Here is a 10,233-nt window from a genome sequence, read left to right on the forward strand (position 1 = left end):
AGTATCTTCAAGGGTAGGATCTTTGTATAGCGCGTGTAAGTGACGTAGGAGTTGCAGCGCGTTTTAGTGAATTAGGCGTTAATGAACTTGTAATAGTTACAAGCCCTAATCGCTTGTATACTAAGCTTTTCTCTTTCTTTTAACCTAGATAACTAGATACAAAATAGAACTAGCTACATTAGTCCTGTTTAGTTATAACATGTATTTAAGTGAGAATTGAACTCATGATTCTTTCTCCATGCTTAGCTTATTGTGCTAGCAATTGATTAATTGAGTCACTTCATATTGTTCCTGATACGTATACATATTGTTTTTTTTTTAATAAAAAGAGCTCAACACACTAAAGTAGAACATGTTAGAATAAAGAGCATAACAAAATACAAGACACTAAGTACAAATAAAAAGGTATAATTTATTGTCATTTCTGGCATTGTCATCAATAACTAAACGGATCAACACTTCACCATTTTTTGTAACTCAAAAACGACCTACACTACAAAAAAAAGGCCTATGATCATGGTAAAAAACTGTGACCATAACTAGTGAAAAGGGTGACCATAGATCTATAATCACGGTTTTGGACCTATTCTCACGGTTTTTTACCGTGGCCTATTCCGCCGTGGCCATAGGTTTGGTCACAGTTTTTTTACCTAAGATCACGGTATCAATTTTCAAATTCTGACACTTTAGGCCACGGTTTTTAACCGTGACCATAGGGCAATCTATGCTCACGCACAAAAATCGTGACCATAGCCTCTATAGTCACCCCTCCTTAAAACCGTGACCATAGTTTTATCTATGGTCACCCCTTCTCAAAACCGTGACCATAGACTTATCTCTGGTCACGGTTTTGACCGTAACCATAGCCATATTTATGGTCACCCCTCCTCAAAACCGTGACCATAGTCTTGTCTATGGTTACGGTTTTAGCCGTGACCATAGCCTCTATGGTCACCTCTCCTAAAAACCGTGACCATAGGTTATCTATGATCACCCTATTTTAAAATGGTGACCATAGCCTGTTCTGTTTTATGAGCTTTAATTTTTTTAAAGTATAATCACATTCCAAAGTGATGATAATCGCAAAATAAATCCAAGAACAAGAAATTTAAATCATAAAAGTTTCATTATAAGATAGATATGTTTAATTTTTACTCTAAACAACACAAATCAAAATAGAGTATAATTTATCCAATTACATGTAATACCTCAAAAAGTACAGAACACATCAAAATATTACATTTACATAATTAAGGTCATTGTAAGACCTATCCCATATCATATTTGTATGAAACATATTTTCTTCATCACATCATGTCTTCCTATTAGCAAAATAAAGAAACATGTTAGAACAGAGCAAAAATGCTTTTGATGATATAGTACATATGCAGCAAACTAAGGCTATAAGATAAACTATGTTTATTTAGTTTCTTGCTTTTGGAACTTTGCAAGTTATACTTGCTGCAGTAACTCGTTGAGTTTCTTCATTGGTCAAAATAAATACATAATAAAAAAGAACTCATTTCCATTATTAACACAGGAGAAGATAAAATAAAGGAGTTTTAAACATTTTCCTTACTTGATTTTGCGTTTAGTTAGCAAGTAAGCTGCTGAAATAAGGTTGACTAATTCGTATATTGAAACTAAGTTACTAGTAGTATAAGTGAACAAATTAAGAAAGGGAATAAAGAAATATAGAAATAGTTAAGAGGATAAGAATTAAGACCATAACGATATAAACATGATAGACTTTCAGTTTTTTACCATTAGACACTAAAGCCATTACTAGGTCATCAAATAAACACGAGAAAGGGAAAATCTTACCTTGTAGTTGTTCTTCACTTCAGAAACTGAATAGTTAATTTCCTCTACTACTTCAATGTCTGATTCACACAGCTGCATGCAATAAACATGAAGAACAAAGAGAGTTAACAGTAAATCCAATTTAAGCTGACGTATAGTATTTGATGGAGAAAACAAGCAGCGGCAAACAACCTAAACCAACAATTTGTGGCTTCTAGTTGAACTGTTCAAAGTTATTTACAAATTGATATTAAATAATATAATATCATTTTCTCAAATGTTGCGGCTTAATCAAATCAACAATTCCGACATGTGTGGAAACAAAAATAACGAATGAGTACAGATGCTTGTCTTCCTTCGCTTTGTATCCCTGCCTTCATCTTTTTGTATGTCATTTATAGCTTTATCAACCTATCAAAGAAGTGTACACACAAACAGTCAGTAAAATTTGAAAAGAGACAGGTTTGATTAAGTTCAATAACAAAAAAAAATGGAAAAGAAAGAATAACTCATTATACTGGCATCACAAGTTAACTTTGCTCTCCGACATAATCTCTCTCAACATTTATATTTGATTTGTTTTTTAAAGAATTATGGAAATCATGCCTTCTTTTAATACTTGTCATGTGCAGCTACCAATATCTTCTTCAAACCTTCCTGGTCAGTACTCTGAAGAAACAAAAAACGTGCCAAACTTCACCTCAATAAAGTTGATATAAAAATCTCATCATAAGCTTCAAAATTCAAATTGCAATATTAACAAACTTGACTCATTGTTTACTGGTTGCATCATACAATATAAAAAAATGTCTATTAATATTTTTCTTGAAATTTTGGGAAGGGGGGAGGGGATGTTCTTAAAATTGAAACGAGAACATTAAAAACTTGTTTCACTGATTAGAATGAAGTATTAAATTAGCAAATTAGAAAACTTATATACTAAAACTATAAAAACCAGCCGCATTTAAAAGGAGAATATAATGGGAGACAAGCATGAATGCATCATACATAATATTCCTCTAAAATAACTAGACATATTAATAGAAGTAGCAGCAGTAGTGCTACAATAGATTACAAGTATATGCCCCTAGCTAATAAATGAACAAATTACAAGCCTTAAAAGTTGAAAGTTAAAAGTCAAACTTGCATTCCATTTATGCTTGGTTACAGGGTATCCCTATATGTATTAGTACACTTTCAATTAGAATCATAGGATACGATATATAGCTAAAGAGCAACCTAAAGGGACTCTCCGAATGCAGATCAATGCTCATTAGAATTGAAATTATGAGATCAAATTGAAAAAACTTAGCTAATTGTAAAAACTAAACTAATTAAATTGAAAAGAAAAGAAAGAAACTTGTTTGGAATACTCAATGGAGTGAATGAGTGCTGACACGAAGAGCTTTGAGGGCTATGTACACCAGCGAGGCTGATGCCCAGCTTCACGGGTTGGAGCAAGATGACGACGGACGGTGGCCTTCGAAGCTGGTGACCGGCGATTGGGTTTTGCCTATAACATACAACAAAAACCCTCAGGCTTCAGCAACCAATAAACTTAGCAACCAATAACAAATAAATTAAGCTCAGCAACAAAAAAGCTCACCAAACAAATCATGAATAGAATAACAATAAGCTCAGCAAGCAAATAATAACCTCAGCAAAAAAAAATCATGAACAAAAAATCAGAAATAATAACCAAATCATGAATAGAATAACAATAAGCTCAACAAACAATAAGCTCAGCAAGCAAATAATAACCTCGGCAAAAAAAAATCATGAAAAGAAAATCAGAAAAAACAAATAAATCTATTCCAACAAACAATAACCTCAGAAAATCCAGCTAATCAGCAAATGAATTACTAAGAAATTACAACTATTATCAAAATCAACTGCTAAACCCTAAACCAGCAAGCAGACGCCCAGGAAATGGCTGCAAAGTTTGCAAACAGAGTATTACTTACTGGCGGCAAGGAGGAAGGCGAGCAACGACAATGACAGAGGAGGCGACACCGGCGAACACAGAGAAGGCGAGCTCGGCGACGACAACAACCCGGTGGGGGCTGCGGTGGTCGAAGCCGTCGCTGCGGTGGCTACAGGACGCCGCAGCTGCTCGATTCATGGCTTCTATGGACTATGGTCCTCAGAGAAGAAGAGAGGAGCGATGGGTTTGTGTCTTTGTGAAGAAGATGGTTAACAGACGGAAATTGAAACGACGAGAGAGGGGAGGAGGGTGCGTGGCTGGGCAGGAAAGAAGGCTTGCCCAATTCTCTTATTTTTTTTAACCCTACCTTAGAAACTTACGAGATAATGAGGGATTGGGGAAATTTGAGGGGAACTTACGAGGGAATGGGAAAATTTGGGGGGATGAGGGAATTTTGGACGACGTCGTTCTGGGTAAAAAGAATGTGGATTTTTAAAAGGAGTGGAAATGACGCCGTTTTGGACAGAGTACTCTATGGTCACCCTTTTTTAAGAAACTATGACCATTGACCTTTTTAGGTCATCCCCAAAATCGTGACCATAGATACCTTTAGATCACTCTCAGAAACCGTGACTATAGACCCTTTTAGGCCACTTACCAAAACCGTGACCATAGACCACTTTAGGTTACCCCCCAAAATTGTAACCACAAACTCTTTTAGGCCACCCCCAAAACCGTGACCATAGACCACTTTAGGTCACCTCCTAAAACCGTGAATATAGACCCTTTTAGGTCACAGTTTTTTGAAAAACCGTGACCATAGACTCTTTTTGGTCACTGTAAGAAACCGTGACCATAAATCCCTTTAGGTCACCCCCAAAACCATGACCATAGACCCTTTTAGGCCACCCCCAAAAATCGTGACTATAGACCACTTTAGATCACCCCTCAAAACCGTGACCATAGACCCTTTTAGGCACTTTTTTTTTAAAAACCGTGATCATAGACCCTTTTTGGTCACTGTAAAAAACTGTGACCATAGAATCCTTTAGGTCACCCCCCAAAACCGTGACCATAGACCCTTTTAGGCCACCCTTTTTTAAAAAATCGTGACCATAGGTACCCTTTTTCTTAAAACCGTGACCATAGCTTTTTTTTGTCACGGTTTTTTACCATGACCAAAAAAACCGTGGCCATAGACCCAAAATGTTGTAGTGCTAGTCTTAATTTCTTCAACACCTGTCTCTGAACTCTGAAATATTCTGCTATTCCGTTCCAACCAAATGTTCCAAATAACCGCAAAGAAGCCTATCAGCCACTTCTTTTGCTCAGACTTACAGCCTGGTACTTCAATCCAACTTTCAAAAAACTCTTTAACAGTCCCTGGTATGGTCCAAGCTCTATCAGCACACATCAACCAAGTGTACCACACCTGCCACGTAAACTCACAGCCAAAAAATAAATGATGCACAAATTTTATATCCTTCCAAGCTCTATCAGCACACGTCAACCAAATATACCACACCTGCCACATAAACTCACAGCCAAAAAATAAATGATGCACAATTCTATATCCTTTTTAAACAAAACACAGATATTATCATTATGATTAATAATCCCGAGTCTATTCAGTCTCTCTTTCGTGTTGACCCTGTCTACTAAAACGAACCATGCAAAGAGTTCAACTCTTGGAGGAACCAAGCCTCTCCATATGGTACTCGTGAAGTTGTAACTTGTGATGTCCTCTGAGAGACTCTTTTTTTGCAACATCTGCACAAATGAGTTAGTGAAAAGAATACCTTTTTTGTCAAATTTTCATACAACTGTATCCTCTCTACCAACCGATAATTTTACAATTCGTAAATGGTCATGAAGTTGGTTGAACAACTCTAACTCCCATTGGAATAATTCTCTCCTTCATTCAAAGTTCCATACCCACTTTAACCCATCTCAGAACCCACGGTCCCCTATTATAGATCCTTGTTGGTTTGAAACAGAGAAAAGTCTTGGAAAATTATCTTTCAAAGAGCCACTTTATAACCAACCATCCTCCCAAAAATGAATACGTCTACCATTTTTCACCTCCATAGACAAACCACTAATCATCATATCTCTCACATGTTGCTCCTTAATATTATGCTGCCCCTCTTAATGGTAAAAATTGTTTTGACAACATTAAAGTTGGGTTCAAATAATTACAAGAACATACAATCTTCTTCCACAACGGGAAGTCCTTTGAGAAACGCCACTACCACTTGAACAGAAGTGACATGAGTAATGTAACCCCCACCTCCAAACGTACACATATTGTTATATACGTACACATATTCTTTCTACACCCCCTTGTTTTTACTAGCATTTTGTCTAATCGAAAAATGATTCAAACTATATATTATGTTCTTATAAGGTAGTTTAGTTGTTCATGATGAGTTATTCTTAATTTTTTTTCTTTTTTTTTGAAATAAAAATCTCTACACAATAAGATGAAACAAGTGAGAACAAAGAATAAACAACAAAATTATAATCCGTAGATATTTTTGACATTGCCATCAACAATCATAAGAGTCAACACCTTACCATTTTTGGTAGTTGTTCATCATTCTATTAATGATATTTTCTACACCCAAGTGCTTGTTTTTAGAAATCCTATCATTACTTTCAAGCTAAATATTTTAAATAATAACAAAAAAACTAAGCAACCACCGTTTGCATTCTTTTTCCCTCGAGAAGCTTTAATCTAACTCTCAAAGTACTGCTTAATATTACCTGGTGGGACAGTCCACAGTTTATTTGACACAAACAACCAAGCATACCACACATGCCAAGAATATTCACAACTAATAAACAAGTAAAATATGTATTCTACCTCTTTTTTACAAAGTACACAAAGAATATTTTCCTGAATAACACCTAGTTGACACAATCTTTCTTTAGTGTTTATCCTTCCTACCAATACAAACCAAGCAAATAATTCAACTATTGGAGGAACATTGCCTCTGCATATAGTGCTAGTGAAACTATAACTGGTGATATCCTATGGGACTATTTCTGCCTGCATAACCTGCATAACCTAAACTATAATTTTTTTATCTCTTTATATCTTTTTCCATTTATTAAATTAATTATGTATTACTTTTATTTTTTTCTATAAAATTGCAAGAAAAAATGACTCATAATTAACCATGTCAAAAAATTTTCCATTTTTATAATAACTATAAGAAAAGTGGTTATAACTTTTTTAACAATTTGTGATAGTATGAAAGATGTTTATTTACATACAAAAATTAAGAATGAAGCTATTCTTAAGGAAAAAAAAAGTATACTTTAGAAGGGATGAAGAGAAAAAAAAGTCTTAACTTATATGATTTAGTACTCACTACCTTATTGTACTGTACTCTGACTTGTAATTGGGACTCAACTTTTAACAAACATAAATAGAGAATTCATTATATGCATATATTATAAATAAAAATATTTAATTTATTTATAAAAATATAAAAAAATTAATAAAAGTAGACAAATAGCTGAAAAAAGGAGAATGGAGTAAGAAAGAAGACGAAGTGATTGGAAGTTATGCAAAATAGGAATAAGAAAGCATAAACCGTAGTAGCCAGGAGGGGTTTATGTTCAGACCTTTTTCTTCATAAACCGTGGTGACCAAGCACGGTTTATGGCTAGCAATTTTTCTTCATAATCCGTGGTGAGCAGCCACGGTTTACTCAAACTTTTTCAAGTGAAAACCGTCCAAGACTCCCACGGTTTATGAACAAATCTGAAACCTTTGTTAGCTCCCACGGTTTACATAGTAAACAAAATAGGACACTCACGTAAAAAAATTTCATTTATTGCAATAAGGTAAATGTTTCTCTCATTTAATTTATTTAAGTACATTGCCCTTTTTATTACCTACTCGTATGATGGAAAGCTTTCGACTAAGGTTGTTTATGGATCGGATCGCATCCGCAGATCCGCGGTAAATATCCACATCCGATTCGAAAATTGCAGATACGATCCGATCCGCACCTTTTACGGATCGGATCGTAGATATCTGATATCTGCTTTACATCCGCATATACGATCCACAGATCTGCAGATCTGCACAGTAATAATTAAAAATAAATAAATATATATGTTTAGTATTATATTTATTTGTTTGTATGTTTTAGTTAGTAATTATTATTCATATATTATATTATTTTATTTTTGTTATTTAAAAAAATTGATTAAAAATATTTTAGGAATAAATAAGTTTAAAAATGTGAAAGAAATATTTTTATTGAATTTTTTACATAGAAATATGATTAAAAAGAGAATGTTCAATTATGCGAATATATCCGATATCCGATCCGATCCGATATTAAAAAATATGGATATCATATCCGATCCAATCCAATAAAAATTGTGCAAATTAGATCAAATTTTCGGTCATATCTAGTTCGATTTGTATACACCTTTACTTTCGACCAATAAAAAGGAAAAGAACAAAAACTCTAAAAGAGGAACCATCCAAGCTGTTAAGCTTGACAGCGTCCTTCAAATGTTTCGTTCGCAAAAAAGACAAATATTCAAGTATCCATTTAGATCTACGTACATGCTACTTGCTAGCTAATATAAATAGAACGAAAAAACCCTGCTAATATATATGTTTTAATAAATTGAACTAAATAGAATAAGTAATAAGAAAATTTTCACTCATCAAAACATAAAACACTTTATTTACATTAATTTTTTAACTTAAGAAAGAGATAAGTATTCTATTTCTGTAATATTTGTTAAATATTGTTAGGATTTGGTTGAATTAGTCCCACATTGCTTAGGATAGCAAATGGAGTGGGTGGCCTAGGCTATAAATATGAGGCTAAGTTCTTCATTTGTTTTTGCACCAGTCAGAAACACTTTAAGCTTGTATCTGATTTTTCTTTTCCTCTGTACTCTTTGATTAGAGAGTGTTGTGAGGTGTAGTTAGATATTTGTTTTGAGAGAGTGTGGGTGTACTGGGGTGCCGGTGAGAGAAAGAAGTCTATGTGTTGTAACAATTTTCACATAGTGATATTCTCTGGTTGTCATTTGACAACGGCCGTGGTTTTTTCTCCGGTAATTGGAGTTTCCACGTTAAATTCTTGTGTTGTGGTTGTGTCTATTTTATTTCTCTGTCAAAGGTATTTTCTCAAGGGGGAATGGTATATTATTCCCAACAAATCATTTACCAAATATTTTACCTAAAACGAGTGCATTTATAACAACAACAACAACAAAGTTTTGTCCCACTAGATGGGGTCGATTATATGAATCAAACAGTGTCATTGTGCTCTGTCATGAAGAGAGAGGGATTCGAACCCTCGGTAAACAAACAGCCTACATAGCAGTTCCAATGCTACGCCTTGAACCACTCGGCCATCTCTCCCCCATGATGATTATGGCCCAGAAACCGGAGCAATAGTGAATGATTCATATTCCATTTTTGGATCGGCGCCCATATAAAATAAATAATCAATTCGACCTATACGAAATAATTTTTTTTTATAAAAAAAACCAACTTCTAGGCCGTAGGCTAAAAAAATTCATTAATGAGTCCTTTTTTACGTTATTTCGTACTATTTGTATTGTACAATTCCTTTGTTTGTGGGATTCTTTTCATATAGTGGAAATTATAATTATTTCCTAATAATTGCTGTACTTCACAAGTCACGTTAATTTGTTGACCAACAATGTCTCGACCCTTTACTACCAGAGCGTTGTAAATATTTGGCATCTTCCCTGGAGGGAAAGCTACATCCAATACCGGACCTATTATTTGGTCGATACGTCCCAGGTTTTTTTTTTCAAGCACAGAAATCTCAGGACCAGAAGTGGTAGGATTTATTCTCATATTTTAATATATCCTTTTTTTAGTTTTAGTTAGATTAGAAGATTTTTGAAATCAAATTCAAAAAAATGCTTGATAACAAAGCAAAGTAAGTTGATCAGTTAATTAAATAGAAATAATAAAATAATAAATCGGAGTTAGTACTCTAGTTTGTACCATCCAAACAATTCAATTGTTTAACGTACTGCCTCCATTGCAATGGTTGAATTTTTCAACTTCAACCAAATGATTCAAAAAATTAATAGAATTAAATTATTAATTTGTATGAAATCTTTTCTTTTTAGTTGGATGAAATCTTTCGAAAGTCTTGAATTTGTCTATAATTATAGACAATACCGCCTATATTTTCTATGGGATTCGAACCTGAACTTTATTTACGATTTGGTTCTTCTATATCATCGGCACCTATTGCTCATATTTCATGGGCGAGCATACAATTTATACCTAGTATTTTTTTTTTTTACTATTTTGACATCTAGGATTAACATATATTACTGTCAAGGTCAAGAATTACTTTTTTATTTAGATTAGATATATTTTTTTTTTGATTAAAAAAAAAGGATAAGAGATTGCGAAAAACCAAGGATTGGGTTGCGCCATACATATGAAAGAGTATACAATAATGATGTATTTGGCAAAT

At 33.9% G+C, this 10,233-nt stretch overlaps 1 non-coding gene across 1 annotated transcript; it reads right to left on the reverse strand.

The window, feature by feature from the left end:
• Window positions 1-9,043: 9,043 nt before the first annotated feature.
• On the reverse strand, window positions 9,044-9,131 carry TRNAS-GGA (transfer RNA serine (anticodon GGA)). The gene has a single exon. It is a non-coding gene; the product is annotated as a tRNA-Ser (tRNA).
• Between the last annotated feature and the right edge of the window lie 1,102 nt (window positions 9,132-10,233).

The sequence above is a fragment of the Arachis duranensis genome, chromosome 8 (genome assembly GCF_000817695.3).
Source record: "Arachis duranensis cultivar V14167 chromosome 8, aradu.V14167.gnm2.J7QH, whole genome shotgun sequence".
NCBI classification, from domain to species: domain Eukaryota; kingdom Viridiplantae; phylum Streptophyta; class Magnoliopsida; order Fabales; family Fabaceae; genus Arachis; species Arachis duranensis.